Here is a 19349-nt window from a genome sequence, read left to right as displayed (position 1 = left end):
TCAGACCTGTGTGATTGTCATTTCTAAAGTTGTCTATAAGTTATTTCTCCTGACTCTGGCTGCACAAAGTAGTCTGACACCAAGTACTAGCCCTCCAGAAAAAATTGCACGCTTCTTCCAAAGCCCCACCTCTGTAGATGAGTTATATTCAGAGTTAACCTTTCTCCTAATATTTGATGTCAAAACAACAACAGGGGATTTACAAGGGTTCTTCCAGGGTTTCAGGAAACTCCCCATAGCTGGACCAGAAACAATAATTATAAACATAAAAAACCCCAAAAATATATTCACCTGCCTCACCCAGCATAGCACATTCATTAGGGCAAAGTCAGTATCTCTGAAGTATTTTAAATTCCTTTCTTTTGAATCACAGAATCTACCTTCCTAATGATACAAGAAAATTCTGGGTGCTTCCACAGAAGGAAACTTTCCCCAGTGCCATGAAGGCAGGTGTTCTGCTCCATCCTGTGCTTCCAGACCTGATCCCTCAGAATTCCCTGCATGGCCCATCATGAGGAGATTCATCTCACCCAGCACCAGGCAGTTCATCTGAGCTGGTTGCTCACACTGCTGCTATTTTGGAGCACCGTGGGCTAGTGGAAGGTGTCCCTGCCCGTGGCAGGGGGATTGGAAATTGATCTTTAAGGTCCCTTCCCACCCAAACCATTCTGTGGTTCTACGAAAAGACAATGGAAAGTAAAGATTTACCCTACAATCATAAGCAAACCTTGACCTGATGCACTTCTAACCCAGCCCTGCTGATTCCACAGTTGGTGGAATCCAGTTGATCCCATGGTTGGTGGCTCCTCAGATCTCACTAGAGTGAAATCCCTGCTCAGAGGAGATATCAGACAGTGCAGGCAGGTCTGGATTACCACAAGACCAAGTCAAGTGTTTCAGGATCTCCAGCCGATCTTTTAAAGGCCTCTGCTTTCTACAGATACCTTAAACTTTTTGTTCCCATACAAGATGAAAGCAAATATTAACAAAGAAGAATTTGCCTTGGGATAAACAACCTGCTTTTGCAATGGTCCCACGTATTGGCATCACAAAAAGCCAGTAAGTGCTTCTATATGACATGAAAGCATTTAGTACCACTTGGCCCAAGACACCCTGTACTGGGGGCTTTTCAGACCTGTGTGATTGTCATTTCTAAAGTTGTCTATAAGTTATTTCTCCTGACTCTGGCTGCACAAAGTAGTCTGACACCAAGTACTAGCCCTCCAGAAAAAATTGCACGCTTCTTCCAAAGCCCCACCTCTGTAGATGAGTTATATTCAGAGTTAACCTTTCTCCTAATATTTGATGTCAAAACAACAACAGGGGATTTACAAGGGTTCTTCCAGGGTTTCAGGAAACTCCCCATAGCTGGACCAGAAACAATAATTATAAACATAAAAAACCCCAAAAATATATTCACCTGCCTCACCCAGCATAGCACATTCATTAGGGCAAAGTCAGTATCTCTGAAGTATTTTAAATTCCTTTCTTTTGAATCACAGAATCTACCTTCCTAATGATACAAGAAAATTCTGGGTGCTTCCACAGAAGGAAACTTTCCCCAGTGCCATGAAGGCAGGTGTTCTGCTCCATCCTGTGCTTCCAGACCTGATCCCTCAGAATTCCCTGCATGGCCCATCATGAGGAGATTCATCTCACCCAGCACCAGGCAGTTCATCTGAGCTGGTTGCTCACACTGCTGCTATTAGAGATTTCTCACACCAGAGAGAAACTGGCACTCTCAGAGAGTAATCACCTAATTTCCTTAGACATCCCCTGCAGAATGAGATTAATTTGTGGCACAGTAGCTCCCTAACCTCAGTCAGAATCTGTGAAGTGTTCGTGCAGAAATACCCAAAAACTGCTGACTTCTTTCACATGCAGAGAGCTGGCTCATTAATTTTTGGCTTGCACATAATTAAAGACACTAAGGAAGCTTGAAATGACACGGATTCCATATTCCTACAGCCAACACAGAGAACATGACAGCATTTTCACCCAAAATACCTCCTTTTGGGGCTGGTATAAATGGGTTGTAAACATAGAGTACATGAAATAACTCATTGTTGTAAAGGTCAGAAGACAGAAATCCTTGCACAAGGCAAAGATCTGCATGCAAGAATACAAACCAGGATTTTGAAACAATGAAGAGAATCTGGAGTTTTATGTTTTCTAGTAATTCAATAGCTCTCACACACACTTAACATTGCAAACATGAGCAGCTCCCCTTGTCAGGGAAGCTGCTCAACAGTCCACTCGGGTTTGCAGATAAGTCATTGTAGGATTGGGAGCCGAGTTACCACAGTGTCAACAGAGGAACACAGAGAAATCAATTTATTAGATTTTTTTTTTTTTATAATCTGAATTATCTCAGAAATTGCTAACTGATTTAACTTTCAAAGCAGGGCTTTAGGAAGCTCATCTGGAATATATTATTAATCAGGAGTATTGTAAATGTTACATGGTAATGACTGAAGCCCTCGGTGAGATCAGGGTTGCCTTGTGTTTGCTTCATACAACTCAGTAGGGAAAAAATTCCCAATCCCTAAAACATTTACAGTCTTTGAGAGACAAGGCAGAAAAAAGGTAGAGGAAACACAGACACAATTAAGTAGTAAGTCTATGAGTAAACAGGAGGTCCATGATGAAATCAGCAACAGAATCGATGCCTCTCACATCCCAGATCAGTACCTTGTACACAAAATCATTATATTCTAATTAAAAATCTTTATCTGTAATAGTTGAATGCAGCATAAACCTGAGCTGAGCCAGGTTTCTAGAAGAATACTGGCTCAAAACAATATTCCGGAGAAAATTCTAAGCACAAGGAGGAAGGTCTCCTGGGAACAGAATTTATCATCATGTGCTGAGCATTAAAGAAATCACCAGCATGGTCTGAACGAGGCTCCAGTGAATCGAGCAGGAGCCCTCACGGTGGAAGCTGCTCCCTGGAAACTCGGGAAAACCTGGCTTTTCCACGACATTCGTTATGTTACACTCCAGAGTTATGTTTCAGTCACACTTGGATTTCCTCTGCAATGCTTTAACTGTAGATTTTCAAACAAGTCAAGACCCAGGGGATCAGCACAAAAGCCCATCCCTTCCCAAACTGTCCTACTGGAGTGACACCTGGAGTAGAGTTCCACAACAAGCGTTCGTTTCCATGACAATGCCAATCAATTAGGGGAACAATCCACTTGGCGTTGTTAATCCCCCATTTGTGATCCTATTGATGTGACTGAACAGTGCCACCAGACAGAGCTCAGGAAAGCACCAAAAAATCCTCCCAGAACACGCTATGGTCTAAAAAATATAAATAATACACTGCATATTGAAATACAGGCAAAAAGTAAGAGTCAGATCTCGCAGGAGTGAAGTGCGCACTGAGCTGTGGAATCATTGAGAGTAACCAGGAGCATTGTGAAGGCCTTCCAAGACTTTGGACAAAATCCAATGAGTTTTGGTGATTTTTACTTGGATCTAGCTAAGAAACTGAGGAGAGAAATTCAAGTCCATCTTCTCCCGTGCCTTTGCTCATGACTCATTTTTGTGAGTGACCCAAGGAGGAAAAAAAAGAAAGAAAAAACCCAAACCACAGATAATATCTATACAATGCACTCATTTACCCAGAGGTGGGAATGTTCCATTCCCTGCTCTACCCAAGTGAAATCAAGGTTATTCTTCTATTGGGCCAGGAAAGATGATCTCCAACACAAACCAGGAAAATCCTTCAGGATACTCAGCTCAAGGAGAGGGAAAGCAAATTGGAGCCTGACTTTGCAAAGCAGTGCCTGACACATTCCTGTGAGTCCTGTCTGGCGCCAGTCCTTGTGACAAAGTCTATTCAGAAATTTCAGCTCATTACTGTATAATTTAAATATTTTTACAGGAAAGAAGGATCCGTTCTTCTCTGGGCCCATCTTGCACACAGCAGGGAAGAGCCCTGCAAACTCCTCCTGTTTGTACAATCAAATTCATGTTTGCTGAGACTGCACTAAAGGGGGGTCACCACCCTTCCTTCTTTTTTTCCCTGCTCAAAGGCAAGCAGGGAGCTGACACCGTGGAGAGATAACAGTATTTAGCATGGACACCTCCCTTTCAAACGACACTGATTTCATGCAGAGGGCTAGACAATCTCCATTTCCATCATATTTCATTTCAATACTCCCTGTGTAATGGAATCTTGGTTAGTTTAATATCACTGGTAAATGAAACTCTCATCTCAGTCAGTAAGAACAATGTTTGGTTTTGGCCTAGAGCGGGGAAGAGTGATTGAAGCACTTGGGAATTCATTTCAAAGGCTGTGGAATGCATTTATATGGCCACATCCTCTCTTCCCTCAGACACCCACAAACAGCAAGGTCTGTAGGGTGCAGGTTTTGAAAGCATGTGTTAGCAATTGTCAGAAACTAAATGGCAGCCTAAAGGGATGATTAATTAGGAGAACAGCCAGCAAATTGGCACAAATGGCAAACATGAATAACACTTGTCTCAACAAGCATTTACAATTTCCTTTCATACAGTCAAAGTCCAAAAAAGACGCAGCACAGGGACAACTTTCCAAGGTTTTAATCACTTTGATTGGATCATTCAGACAGTTCTTGATCCACTTTAATTCCATCAGACAGACGGTCAGAACAGGAACAGGAGGGGAGAGAAGCTGGGGAGATGTGTATCACCTACAGCCACACTGCATCCCATGGAAGGGACAGGAAAAGGGCATTATTTAGTGACCAGGATAATCTTTTCCATGTTGGACAATTCATAGAAGGCAGAGCTATTCGACCTTGTGGATGAGGAAGTGCAGGTGATCTGTAGGAGTACCCCACTCTGACCAAACCTCAAAGACTGAATTCCTCCCATTAATACTGGATTACTGGGAAAATCATTCTTTGCAAAGATCTCTTAACCCCATTTAAAAAAGATCACGACAAAGAAAGGTCAGATTTGCTCATGTCCATCCACCAAACTTCCTTAGGCACGGCCTCCTGGAGCTGTGAGGGAGCCTTTCCTTCTTCCCAGAGTCACATCAGACAGACACTTTCCTCTGAGGCCAAGGGACGGGAAATTGCTGGCATAATATTTCTCTTAAACAGTTCAATACATCAAAGTAAGCCAATTTTTGTAGTCTTGTACTTCAGACAAGCCCCATATATTAATAAAGGGAAGCACCCGCCTGCTGCTTGAACACATCTTCAGAGTGCTCTGGTTTTATCACTCAAGTACTCAGTTATGTCTTCACTGAGGATGAGTTTTGAGGAAAAAACCAAAATACAAAAAGTTGGAACAAGGCATGAGTTTTAGCAGCACTTAAATTGAGCAGTTTTACCTTCTAATCCCATTTATTGAGTTCCAAGACCCTATGATCTCGTGCAAGAGTTGTGATCAAGCTCATTTAAAAGTATTAAATAATCAAATAAATGCTAGTATTAACTTAGATCATAATAATTAAATACAGCTTCTTTACTCCTGAAGTGGGGCATAGCCAATAGGAGCCACCAGTATCTTTGCTGTCTCGGAATTATTGGCTGGGCAACATTTATTGAGCATCAGGAAAAACCAGCAGAGAATATTCTTAATACCCAGTTGCAGTAGAAAACACCAATGTGAGTATTATAAAAAAAAGGTGGAGTGGTATGGGGTAGATCTCTTATCTCATTGTCAAAGTAACTAAAATTGTTCCTCAAATAATCTCAGCATTTATTCACTGTAAAGATATGTTTGAAAGTTTCCAGTCATTCCTTTCCAATGCAGGGTTTGTCTCAGGTCAGTAGCACTCAGATACACAGAAACCCCCTCTTTTTAAAACTATTTTAAGATTTGTCTTTTCCCAAGAAAATGCAAAATGTAAAAGCTTTGATCATTATGCTATTGTGGCTCACTTTTTGGTACCTATTTAGTTGATTTTTTAAGACACAATAAACACTTTGGCCAGTTGAGCACTGCAGTAACTAAGATACTCCTTGCTGTGAATAAATATCCAAACGTTGTTAATATTTCCATGGTGGAAATAAATGCTTCCTATGCTGCTAAAAGTATCTTTAACAAGATTCAGGAGACCAGGAACCTGCTTCTCCCACAGCACAGCTACTCCAAGTTGTAAAGCCATGAGGTGTCCTGCTCCTGGATGGGCTCTTTGGGCTCTGTATTTTCTTGTCCTCAGGCCATGGGTGCCACCACCTTTGGGGCATTTACCTGACAAACAAAGGTGACACCTTGGCAAACCAGTCTGGCTGCAAAGTTACAGCATTGTGTAACAGCCAGCCCTGATGAATGGGCTCCTGAGGGAATCAGGCTGGGTTTCAACATAAAATATTACACAATAAAAGCTTACAAGGCAAACCATGATTTAAAGAGAGGGAGAAAATCTAATCCTGATGAGCTCAATATGCATTAAATATACTGCGGCTTTCAGAGCTTCCCAGAAATGCCTTTTAGCATATAAACCATCATGGAATCCTGGGATAGTTTGGGTGGGAAGGGACCTCAAAGACCTCATCCTACCTAGGATGAGGTCATCTTCCCCTAGCCCAGGGTGCTCCAAGCCCCATCCTACCTGGCCTTGGACACTTCCAGGGATCCAGGAGCAGCCACAGCTTCTCTGGGCACCCTGTGCCAGGGCCTCTCCACCCTCCCAGGGAACAATTTCTTCCCAATATTCCATCTAAACCTACCCTTCTGCAGCTTAAAGGCATTCCCCCTTGTCCTGTCACTCCATCCTTTGTCCCAAGTCCCTCTCCAACTCTCCTGGAGCCCCTTTAGGCACCGGAAGGCACTCTAAGGTCTCCCCAGAGACTTCTCCAGGCTGAACAACCCCAGAAACTTAAGGCATATGGGATGAATACAGCTAAAAAGAGAAACAAACCCAAAAATATCAAGCAAACACCTGGAAAAGAGAAGCAAAGGATTCCTTCAAAGTGTGTTTTCATTACTGAGAACATACAGAAAGCATTTTACACTGTCTAGATTAATTTCAGGGGATGAGAGTTGGGTTTGGAGTTTTTTTAAGGGAACATAATAAAGTACATATAAAACCATGTTCTGCCTTTCACAGGATCTGAAGGGCAAAGACCTTGTGAAATAAAGAGAAATGAGAAGCGATAACACTACAGCAATGACCTTAGATAGTGCTCTTTATTTGTTTGGGGTTTTCTATTATTTTCTGTAATAAGTCTAACAGTGTTTAAATGAAACATTGTTTAAAATCTTATGGTATTACTTCTCAATGAAAAAAACAGTCACTGGCACTGGAAGCCTTCTGCCACCTGGCAAAGACAGAGAATTTTAACAGGGATCCGAATTAGGTCTCATTACCTGAAAGAAGTCACTGGGTGAAGTTTCTTTTCTCTGAAATCCTGACTCCTGCAAGACCCATGGAGGAAGCAGAGTGCAAAGGAGCTGAGCCACCCTCACAGCCGAGATGTGGAACCCACACTGCTGCTCAGGCCTCCTGCTTCCCAAAAGAAGTTACAGAAAGAAGTTGTCCTAGAATGAAATCCTGATATGGGATGCATGGAGGAGTTTGGGTGGTTTGATTTTTCTGGGACCTTCCCATCTGCAGTGGAACAAACCTGTGCTTAGCACAGTGTTATTTGTATTTTGCTCAAAAACAAAGCAGTGCACAGCCTTTGTGTCTTTCACAGCAGAAAATTCCGTAATTTAATTCCAAAGACTACAATTGCCAGAGCTGCAGCAAGCTGAAACCATTCCAGCAACCAGAGCTAATCCTGTAAAAAACATGGAATATAAAAATAGCAGCCCTTCAGATGAAGGGAAAGTCAGTGCAGAGAGAACTGGCCACTGCTTTACAGGCGTTTTATTGCAACACCTGTTGTAGGGCAATGGCTTCATTTCTGCATCAATACCAGCACAAATCAAATCTAGAGGTCTGATAAAGCAAAACGTATTCTGTATGAAACACACCAAAGACAGGAGGGGTTGGATAGAGATCAGAAAATCCACAGTTCACCTGACTACCCAAAACCTCATTTAGATCAAGCCTAAACTTGTTTCGTAAATTTTATTTTATTTTATTTTATTCACAAAACAGATCTGAAACCTCTTTGTGGACACTGGTCTTTAGCTGAAAACACTGCCAGCCTCTTCACCCATCTTACCCTTCTACACGATTTTCCTGAAACTGTAAAGGCAAGGAGAAGAAAAGGTAAATAATAGTTATTCAAATATCAAAAAAAAATAGTCTACCCTAAAATCCAGGATTTTTCCTTGCACTGGAATCTGTCCTAATTGTAAACAAAGAGTTACAGTCCCAGTTTTTAAATTTTGTTGCCTGTACTTTGCATGTATAAGGATTCCGTAATTCCTGCATCCTTGGAGTCCATGAGAGCTTGTCAGACTCTCTGCTTTCCTTAGAGAGAAACAGTTTCAGATGTAACAGCTGAATTTATAACACTGACTTGATATGAAAGATGTGAAAACAATGACCAGGCTGCCATAGAGGAGAAGACGAAGAAAGGGAGCCTTAAAAACTAAAGGAATAAAATCACAGCTGTTGCAGACACGTGGGGCAGGCCTGGCTCATATCTTTTAATGCTTCATGTGCACAAGGCTAAGTGCTTTCACCCAAAAGGCAACATAAGAGGCTCCCTCTGGATAAAAAAGTCAATGGGTTTTTTTTTAGAAAGCATTAAGGAACAATAAATCATTTCCTAAAGAAGTATTTCTGCCTGGAAAAAGCAGGGAAAGATTTGGAATATTCTTCATGAATGCAGGATTTAATAAATTCCTCCATGAAGTCCTTTATAGACTCTCCTAAAAAACCAAGTAGTTTCCATGTGACAGGTCACTCAATTCGTCAATAAAGGGATTAATTTTGCAATATAAATTGTATTTAGCTGCCTTACCTCCCCTGAACTGCATTGTCCATCAAAATTAACCCTCCTTGGTACAAGGCAGAGGTTTCTGTGACCCCCTTAGTGCTGTGCTGAGCTCTTCAGGAGAAGAATTGGGCCAAGAGTTTCACGGGCATCTCATGCTTTATAGGGAAGTGGTGGAGTTTCCATCCTTGGAAGTAAAGAATAAAGAATAAAAAGCATAATGAATTGGAGAAAGCTACAATGACTTCAAAATTAGCTGTGCTCTGAGTGAGGGAAGGAGAAGATGACCCCAGGAGCCCCTCCTGAGTTAAAGAATTGGAGTTAATAGAAATAGAAATAATAAAATTATTCTGTTTAATAGAATAATAAATAAAACAACTTAATTTACTAACTAAAGAGTAAGCTCAAATATAAGACATAAATAACTGAATAAAGTGAAATTCTATTATTCTGAGAAGCAGCTACAAAATTATGTGCTCTTTGAAGTACAAAATTGAGCTTTACTACATGAAACAACCCCATTTTTCATGTAGGCCACAAATTATATTCTTAAGTACCTCAGACAGGTGATAACAAATTAGATTCCCACTCACAGGAAAACTTGCTCTCCCTTCTCTACAGCTGCAGATGCTCGTTTTAAAATGCTTTGGTTTAAGCACACATTTAAAACCAATTTACAGGTAAGTTGGGAAAGAATGCATGAGTTAAAAAAGAGCATTGGAAAAGAGCAGGGAGGTGGTGCAGTCCCCATTCCTGGAGGTGTCCAAGGAAAAACTGGATGTGGCACTTGGTGATTTGGTTGGGTTGGCGAGGTGGGGATCTGTCACGGGTTGGACTCCATGGTCTGGGAGGGTTTTTCCAGCCTCAGTGATTCTGGGATTCTGTGTCTAAGGACAGAGTTTGGGGTTTGGGAAAGTGCAGTCCCACAGCATGCTGTGCAGGCCTTCTGGCAGCTCTGTGAGCCCCAGCTGGGTGGTTATGCCTCGTGGTGTGGACACAGCCCCAAGAGCCTCGAAGCTGCACTGCCATCCCAAGTGCAAACCCTGAGGGACACAAGGAACACAAGTGCCAGCTCAAATCATGTCTGCTCCACTGAGCCCACAGCCTCTCCCTGCTGGGGTGGCTCCCCCACCCCATGGCCTCGTTTAGCAAAGGTCATTGTGGGTACAAAGCTCTGCTCACAACAGGATTAACACAATTCCATGAAACTGCAGGTTTATTCCCATCCCTGAGAACACAGCTGCCTGAAACACCATCCGGGAAAAAATGCTCTGGGATATTTTTCAATCCTCTCAAGCAATGTTCCCCTGACATCCAAGAAAATAACCTGAACCCTTCAAGTTACTGTCTTCCCCCAGGTTTTCTGAATATTTTATAAGAATTCCATAACAAGATTGGAAATGTCCGTGCATAAAGAATTGCGGTATTGATTTAGTTCCCAAAGTTATAAAATATAAACCAGGTACCAAAGAACAACCATTCTCAACCTTTTGGTTGTTATATTTTGTATTCCATTTCATCTTCACAGCCTGATACAACATTTATTTGTATTATTGGCAGCAATCTTTGCTGTATCCTGGGAGTTCATTATGGGAGTTTTCAGGATACCGGCTATAAAAACTTTTCTCCTGGATTCATAATTCACTAACAAAATAGCAGTGATGAGTCGAATGATGATTTGTACATATTTTGAGTGTCCAAAAAGTATTATTTATCAGTTTTGTATGAGGAGCAACCAGCGTACAGGTAAAAAACCTCACAGGCTTAGACTGAGAGGGTTTGATGCAGTTTTGCTGCTTTTCAAAAGGAAAAGTTTTCAAAGTACTAAAACTGCATATAAATGCAATAAAAACAAAACAAAATAAACATAGAGTTGACAGATGTTCTGTGTGTTAAAACCTACCGGGCTACATTCCTTCCTGGGGAGGTCAGTAAAATTACTGTGTGCAATGAATTTGCTTCTTCTACCAACCCCCTTATTTTGAGTACACAACTTGTAACTCATGAGTTCAGCTCCTTTAGCTGCTGAAACAGGGACTGGCAGGCTCAGCCCTTTTGTCTCACAGCTATCCACCCATCCCAGTACCTGCTGGGAAAAGAACAGGACATGTGAGCAAACGCACAGCGAGATGAACTCCCCAGGAGATGCCACCACCTCCTGCCCCACCAGCTGCCAAGAGTGGAAAACCCCACATTTTCCCACCAAACTCACCTGGTTTTCCTTGCTCTCCCTCCACATGTTTTTCCCCTCCTTTTTTTTTTTTTTGTTTTTTTTTTTGGTTGTTTTTTTTTGTTGTTGTTGTTGTTGTTGTTGTTGTTGGTTGTTTGTTTTAAACATCATCTTTTCTGGGTCTCTCCTCAGCATCTAGGGAGGCACAAGGCTGCAGTCCTGAGACTTAATGGATGTAGAACTGGGAGGCTGCATGGGCAGAAAGCAGTGATATCAAAACTTTCCTCCCCCCTTCCAGTCTTCCCCCTCTTCCTAAGATGCCTTAGGATTTAGCTCTTATTTTTTCAGACCCTGTACTGGTTTACTGTAACTCAAAAATTCCATAGCCTGTTTGCTACTGTTCTCTCATCCTGGTTCGACATACCAAACCCTCTCTGGGCCTGAACTCGAGGACACTTTGTTGTCCCAGGCCCCAAAATATGTAAAATGAGCCTCTGAACAGGGGAAGCAAACTTGGGGTAATTACATCACTACCTGAAATTATAATTGGAGAATTAACCCTGATATGCAAATAGACCAAACTTATAAAAGTGTGAAAAACCTATGACCCAGCATCCATCTTGGGTGGAGCCCCTTGGAGGCTTTTGACTGCCCAGGGTGTACCTTTGAAGGCCCTTAAAATAAATACCTGTTTTCATTCTCTAATCTTGTCTAGCCTCTGTATTCAGGTAGCCACTTCAAGGCATCACCAGCAATCCTTCTTGTCCCATCTGAATCCCCACTGATTTCTTCTATTTCTTTCCAGCCCCAATTTCCCTCTTACCCTTCCTACCCCATCCCTCAGCATCCCTTTCTAAGGGATATTCTTGCTGGTCCAGCAAAGCTGAATTTTGCCTGGGTGCTGAGTGCTCCCAGCCAAGGTTTCTCAGGACTACTTGACCCACAAAAAGTAAGTTTAATTGGAAAGCTCTTTGTGCAGCGCACAAAATACTTGTGGAAGTATCCTAAAGCCCAAGTCCTGCCTCCTAACCATGTCCATACAGCCTTGCAGTATTTATCTATTCACCATAGGCATATTTATCTATTCACAATGGGAAAATGCAAAAGGAAAAGTCCTATGTGATTAGACCTGTCTGTAGGAAAAGACTGTGCTGTACTTTAAAAACTGCCAAAATAAGTGTAGTTGCCAGGATGTTTGTTACCATGAATCCTTTTAACAAGCAACACCCACCTTGCTGTGAAATTTTTCACTAAAACTGCTGAAAATGCACCAAAGCACAGAAGAAAGGAAAAGGGGAAACTGGAATTCTGAGGGCAGCACAGGAATGTCCCCCAGAAGGGTCAATGACTCACTGCCCCCTCCCCTTTTCACAGCCTTGCCTGAGAGCATCAGTAAAGTTAAAATGCCCCGAACACCTGGATCATTTTTAACCCAGGATGAGCTGAGGATGTGACATTACTGCGGGATGACACTGGAACAAAAATTAAGGACAGAAAAAGAGCAAAACTGGGCTGTTGAAAGCCTGAATAGATCACATTTTGTTTGGCCTAAGCAATGCTTAACTCCAGTTTTATGCTACTATGAACAAAAAGAGCATAAACTGGTACGTTTTTAGCAAATAAAAATAACAACCAATTTTAAGCTCTCCATTTGTAGTCACTTGTGCCGTATGGTGTACGCCGAAGCCGGGGAACAAGATGAATGTTCAATCATATTTCAGCACAACTGGAGACAGCTGATGGAAATTGAGGATCTGATCCAGCAGATAAAAAAGAAAGTGGCAGATTCAGATCTTCTTTGTGGAAGTTAACATCTCACTTGGGCTCCCGTGTCCCTCTTAAACAAGGCGAGATGGAAAAGCACGTCAAGTCTATTAAGCTTTTGTGCAGAGAAACATTGCAATCCACAATGTCTGTGCCCTCAATTGCTGAAAATGTCAGAAAACTGTCAGGTTTTATGGCTGCTGAAAAACAAAACAATAATAATACAGCTTCTGCAAGATCTGATTTCCATCTGACATGCTGATAAGGCAGGCTGAGCCAAAATGAGACCAACCTAGAAATGACAAGGGAACAGCAAGTTCTGCCACTCACTGAGCTCTGCAACAACACACAGTCCTCCTCAGAGTTATTAAGGGGATGATTTAATTAGATCCAAATTATGTTCCAAACTATCCTTTTGAAACAGTCCTGTCCAGCTTGTTTCACTGATGCAGGTGTTCTTCAGAGGCCTAAAATTACATAGCTGTGATTCTTTTTGTCTTTTTAAACATCATGTGTTGTATTATTGCTGTTCTAATGTTTTTCTTGTTAATGTTTTAATTTTTATTTCAGATACTTTGGAAATTTTCGAAATACAATGCCCATGAGACAAGCTGCTGCTTGAGCTTCATTTTATTTTTGGCAGAAAAACATACCACCATAAACACAAATAAAAATAAATCATATGGATTTGACTCCTGAGCTTAATACCTCTGATTGAGTGTGATGCAAGGTTTTCCACATATTGCAGAGCTTCAGGGGCATTTGGACACTGCTCCCAGGGATGCACAGGGTGGGATTTTTGGGGTGTCTGCGCAGGGCCAGGGGTTGGACTCCATGATCCTGGTGGGTCCCTTCCCTCTCAGGATATTCCATGATTCCATGAAAACATAAAAGGAAGGCAGATGGGGGTTTTTTTCAAAAGTCCTCTACAAGGAGAGGGAAAACCAAAAGCAATTCAGTAGGCTGCAAATGGCTTTAAAGTCTATACTCCGAGAACAGCACAAGAAAATCTCTCCCTCTGTAGGAAATCCTTGTGTGGCAGATCCACGATGCTCTGCAGGATGTGTTACAGCACCCTGAGCAGCGCTGGGGAGCAGGACAGGCTCGGGCTGCAGGTGGAGCAGCAGAGGCAGAAGGGTCAGAGGTGCCCAAACTACAGGCACAGGATCCAGATCTGTGCTCTGACTGTCCCCAAGGGAACATCCTGGAACAACACTGTCCCTGAATAGATCCTGAACAGCAGAAATCTGCCCCAAACACCTGAAGTTACACCTCCATACCCACCCCAAAGACTGGATACAAGGAGATAAGCACCAAGAGCCAGGTAACACCCCCCGCTGGTAACTCTTCTGACCTGACAGGTCTGAAACAGACCCAGTCTCAGACAGGATTGAATGGCTTTAAACTGACAGGGAGTGGGTTTAGGTAGGATATTAGGAAGAATTTCTTCCCTGTGAGGGTGCTGAGGCCCTGGCACAGGGTGCCCAGAGAAGCTGTGGCTGCCCCTGGATCCCTGGAAGCGTCCAAGGCCAGCGCCTGGGATAGTGGAAGGTGTCCCTGCAGGCATTTACTTGGAAGGAGTAGAAATAGGCAATGGTTTCATTCTCTGCCCTCACAACAGAAGAGATTGTACAAAATGAATAATTTCATTTAAAAGCAAAACTAAACCAGCCACCAAAGCCTTCCCTTTCCCACCACGGTAAATTTTAAGTCACGGAAGAGGGATCTTGCATCATGTTTCCTTGAGCTTATTCTGATAATTGCTTAAATAAGAAGGACTAAAACCCTTCAGAAGAGTTTTTCTCCCCTCCTGATTTTCATTTTAAAGGGTAAATTAAAAGTCAATATTCACATCTAGCAGCACAACAAACATTTTGTTGTGTGCACAGCTTGGAAAGATTCTCAGTAGGCTGCAGCACACAGGATTTGCCTTTCAGATGAGGATTTTGTGGTTGTTGGAATATATCCTTTAATAAAGTTAGAAAGACTGCTTCAATTATTTGTCAGTCATGATTAGCCCTGACACAACCATGCAATCAACAAGCTAACAAGTTCAGCATCCTCAGTGCTGTATTATAACCAGAACTGCTTAAGCAATTTAAGTAATACCTTGCCTGAATACCTTCATTAGAGGTGAAACAGTCAAACTTTCATTTTTGTCTATTATAGACTCCATTTAACCATGTTCATTTACAAACCCAGCCCTGTTACTTCTAATATCAGCAGAAATAAGTTCATGTTCAGTAAAAGCCACTAACCTCCACAGGGAAGTAACTGAGGGTGGAAAAGTGTTTTTATACTAATCTGAAGCCTTGGCTGAGGTTATAACAGTCCATTAAATCAATTTGGTGCCTCTTTGTCAAGAAAGATCTGAACCCAGAAGCCTCCTCTGAAGGGCAGCCAGAGCATCAGGCTTTGTGTAAATTCTGTCGCTTGAGCTGAGTGCTTTGGTCACTGTACAATGACAAAAAATGAATTACTGAAGGGGCCCAACCTCTTAGCTGCAACTACATAACACTTTCAGCTAGAAATTAAATGAGAAAATAATAAGATAGTATTGAGAGCACAGAGAAATGAGACTAAATTAGTCTTCCCAGGGAGTTATTAAGCAAAGAGGTAAGGTCAGGTGGGCTTTTGCTGACCAGAACAATAGTAGGGAGCTCTAAAAACCACACAACAGCAGAGCTCAAGACTGGTGGCAAGACAAAGGCAGCACTATGTGCTAATAAATAGTCAGGGCAAGCAATTATATTGTGTCACAGAGAGAAGTGATTGCAATGAGCCCTGAGATTTCAGGCCTCCTGAATTCAGTGATAAGACCTAAGAAAATTCCACAAGCAGTGAGTGGGTGTCATGTACTGCCAATGATCCAGCAAAAACACCATTACTGGGCTGCCTTGGACTCCAGAAACTGCAAATGCAGATCCTGATGTGCTATGCTGAGGTCGTCAGGCTGGATTTGGAGCCTGTGTGCCCAAGGTCACATTGGAGGTTTCTGGAAAACAAGATGCTCGGTCCTTAAAAAATCATAAAAGCACAGAATAGTTTGGTTGGAAGGGACCTTAAAGCCCATCCAGTTCCAGTCCCTGTAATACACAGAAATTGGTCCCATCCAAGTTAAAGGGAGGTGATTTCCCTTGTTAAATTTTTGTCCTGATCAGTCTAAGCACAGCTCTAAGTCATGTGAATCCCTACCACACGATGGTGCTCCCTCTCCCAAGGCATCTGTCACAGCCAGGAACAACTGAGTGCTGCAAAAGTTACAGCTTGAGATTCCTTGGGGTCATCTCTGTCACCGCTTTCAAAAGCATTGCTAAGGAGGTTTATATACCTGCCATTAAACTGCTCTTTTAGTCTGCAAAGCAAATCTCCAAATGACACCCAGGGGTTCCACATTTAATGTTTCACAGAATGAGTTTGCTCAGTCTGTGGGTAAAACGATATTTTCATACTGCTGGACACAGAGACCAGCAAAAAGTGATGAGCACTGCAGTGCTCTGTCTGCTGGCACTGTCAGAAACAGCCTGATGCAGTCCCCAAACTCTGCCTTTCTGCAAACTGTTCTATTTTTCAGTCCCTGTCACCTTTCTTCTTGCCCCCACAGATGTACAGACACAAATACAATATTTAGTCCTGCACTTTTCTGACGATGCACTGCTACAAAAATCGAATAAAGCTCCCCTACCCACCAAAACAAAAGGCCTTAAAAATAAAAAAAGACTTCTCGGGTAGTTTCGATGTATTTCTCTCTAGGGCTCTGCATTGGGGAGGAAAATCCATCCAGCTGGAAAGCTCTGCCCCTGTTCCCTTCACAAGACCAGCAGCCCTAAGGCAGCAAAGGGCACTCAGTTCTGGCACAATTTCCCCCATACACCCTTGGCTAGTCCCTGTTCTTCCTCATTCCCTTCCAGATCCCCAAATGGATGTGACACATCGCTGGGGCCTTGGGGCTGCAATTGCATCCCAGAGGGTCTGCGCAACTCACAGCAGCCACCAGCCTCTTCCAGAGGGGGCTGCAGAGCCTGCTGCCCTTTGAAAGCTGTGACTGAACACAGTCCTGAGTGTGATGGGACACAGGAAAACACTCAGCTCCTTCCTCTCCACTCCTGTAAACTCCTGGAGTTTCAACAGAGCAACAGCAAGGTACCAAAATACCTTCTCCTTCTAATCCCCAAAGAGGTCCTGAGTGCAACTGGAAGCAAAAGGCTGGAACTGAATTGCCTCTGAGATCTTCAATCCAAAGCTCTGTGGGACACAAAGAACGGAGGAGAGACAGACCCCAGGGACCTCTCCTGGCCATTCCCACAGCCCTGCATGAAGGACCCTCCAACCAGCAGCAGGAAGAGAGGAGCATCTTCCACAGCAGTGTCCAAGGCCCAAGTAATCCCCGGAGCCCTTTGGCCCCTTGTGTGAAAGTTCAGTGCCTCAAAGGTAAGGAGAACCCACCTTCCTTCCAAAGGCTGCCCTCGTCCAGGGGAAATCATGGACAACACAGCCCTCAACAGGTTTACCTGGCCATGAACAGGGAGTGGATGAGCTGAGAATTCCTCCATATCCACACATCTCGGAGCACTTTGGAAAATACATTTTTAGTGGCTCATCAGCAGGGAGAATGAAAGTTGCCAGCAGCAAGAACTTTACATGCCCTAAAAACAAGAAATGCATTAGCATCTTTATTACAAATGTAATTGGGTTTTTTTAATTTGTGATTGGGGAAAGGGTCACCAGTTAAAATACACCACTGTAAAATTTGCAATTTAAATTTCATTTCACGCTGGAATGTAGAAACAGTTTACATAAATAGTATCCATTAATCATTAAAAAGAAAGGTTAGATGTAAATTAGGCTGCTACTATTTTTTTTCCTGTGATTATTTATGGGTTGGTGATGAAATTTGTTTTCACAAGGAAGAAGAATTAAGGCTTTTTCTGAAAGCAAAATCACATTCCTACAGAAAGTATAAACTTCAAGCAAGGAAAACAGAGTATTTATTGCTTTGACCCCCAAGAGCAAGCACAGAAACACGGAGTTTATTCTTGTTTACCTTTGAGGCAGAAGCCTTTCCCTTCATTCAGTGTAGCACTTCCTGTATTACTTCTGCCCACACTACCAGTTTCTGGCAATCCATTTTTTACATCCCACTTTCAATTCTGGGGAGAAAAAAAAAAATACAAAAGCAAATATCCAGAGGATAGAGAGGCTGCTTCATCTGCTGGTGTTGAGTGACTCAATGCCTCTGTGATTAGCAGAAAGAAAAACAATCAGCATTTTACCCCAACCTTCCAGGACAGCCTTTTATTAAGGTATCCAGCTCCAGAAACAGGGACAATCCCTATTTTTTCAATGCAAATCCCTAAGAACAGATCTTCACGCTCTTTAGAAGAGTACCTCCAGTCAGTGAAGACTGTTCTGCATCCTCGGATTCTATGAAAATATTTAGATTCTTTGTTAGTTCTGAAGAGGAGAACCTACTGTTACACAATTTATTCTACTGTTTTAGGAAACCTTAGGGCAGTTTCAACTATTTCATCTCAACATTCTTGTTGGACAACTGATGGATCAATAAGAACTATTTCTCCCTGGATGAAAGAGGAATCTTATCTGCTCCTGCTAAGGAAAAAACTGTGATTTTGTTGTGATTATGTTTATATTCTTTTATAGTAACATAACTTCCCTTTTTACAAACTGTGGAGATCTCCAACAGGTGTTGTCAGCTGCATTTCCAGGTTTTGGCAGAAAATCTCTCTTCAAGTTTATGCTACATGTTAGTGCTTTCGTTTACACTAAAATTAAAAATTAAAACATACAAACTTGTACATAAAAGCATGTTAAAAATCATGATCTATGACTGAGTCATGGTTCCATCCCAGTTCCTCACAGATAAATCTGAATTTCACTGAATTAATCCCCACCAAAGAAAGTTTTCCAAACTCTTCAAAGAATTTTGAAATAGAATTATAAATAAGAAAAACTGATTGCAAAAGTGACTCGGTGTCATGGCCTTTTTCTAACACTGCTTTACTTACTCATTAATGCCCAGATTGTGCTTTGGATTGAAGTCTTTAGCGGCACTTCTCTTTAGGTACTATTTGATTTCTTGTGGGGCCTTGGCCTGCAGCTTCAGCCTCATTTAATTTCTGACGTACTGGACAGAGCCTGCTAACACTTGAAAAACAACAGAAAAATAACAATTGCTGAAGTTAAATAACTGTGTTCAAAAAGCAGAAAAGGGGCCTTTTTTTCTTTGCAATGTAATACCTTCAAAGTTCATAGTTTATCCGTTCCTGAGTGTTCATGGTAATGCTCTCAAGATGCACTTCTGTCTCCTATTTGTAAAGGATTACAATAGCATTTTTTTCCAAGCCTGGTGCACCAAACTGTTCCCATTTCCATCTCTGTTATTACATTAATTGTCCCTGCTCTAATATGTGCTATTGTATAAACGGTTCCAACCACAGAGCTTTATGAAAGCACCTGCTGAAGTCCCTACAGACACTCCAGAGCACCCAGGGCTCTTCAGAGTGAAGCAATTTTAGCAGCAGCCTTTGCTCGAAGCTGCATTCAAAACCCTCAGTCAA

General features: G+C 42.2%; 1 long non-coding RNA gene across 2 annotated transcripts; it reads right to left on the bottom strand.

The window, feature by feature from the left end:
- Positions 1–4632: 4632 nt before the first annotated feature.
- LOC108447205 lies at positions 4633–18982 on the bottom strand. 2 transcript variants are annotated; one of them, XR_001862623.1, is made up of 7 exons: positions 18798–18982; positions 17816–18554; positions 17283–17417; positions 11050–11256; positions 10741–10926; positions 8865–9024; positions 4633–8140 (listed from the first exon to the last, which is right to left on the bottom strand). It is a non-coding gene; the product is annotated as an uncharacterized LOC108447205 (long non-coding RNA). The 2 variants fall into 2 exon arrangements; XR_001862624.1 differs by having other exon boundaries at positions 17816–17921; positions 18798–18973.
- Positions 18983–19349: the final 367 nt, after the last annotated feature.

The sequence above is a fragment of the Corvus brachyrhynchos genome, unplaced genomic scaffold (genome assembly GCF_000691975.1).
Source record: "Corvus brachyrhynchos isolate BGI_N302 unplaced genomic scaffold, ASM69197v1 scaffold155, whole genome shotgun sequence".
Classification (NCBI taxonomy): domain Eukaryota; kingdom Metazoa; phylum Chordata; class Aves; order Passeriformes; family Corvidae; genus Corvus; species Corvus brachyrhynchos.
The sequence above is the reverse complement of the archived record's forward strand: the minus strand, read 5'-3'. Positions and strand labels throughout refer to the sequence as shown.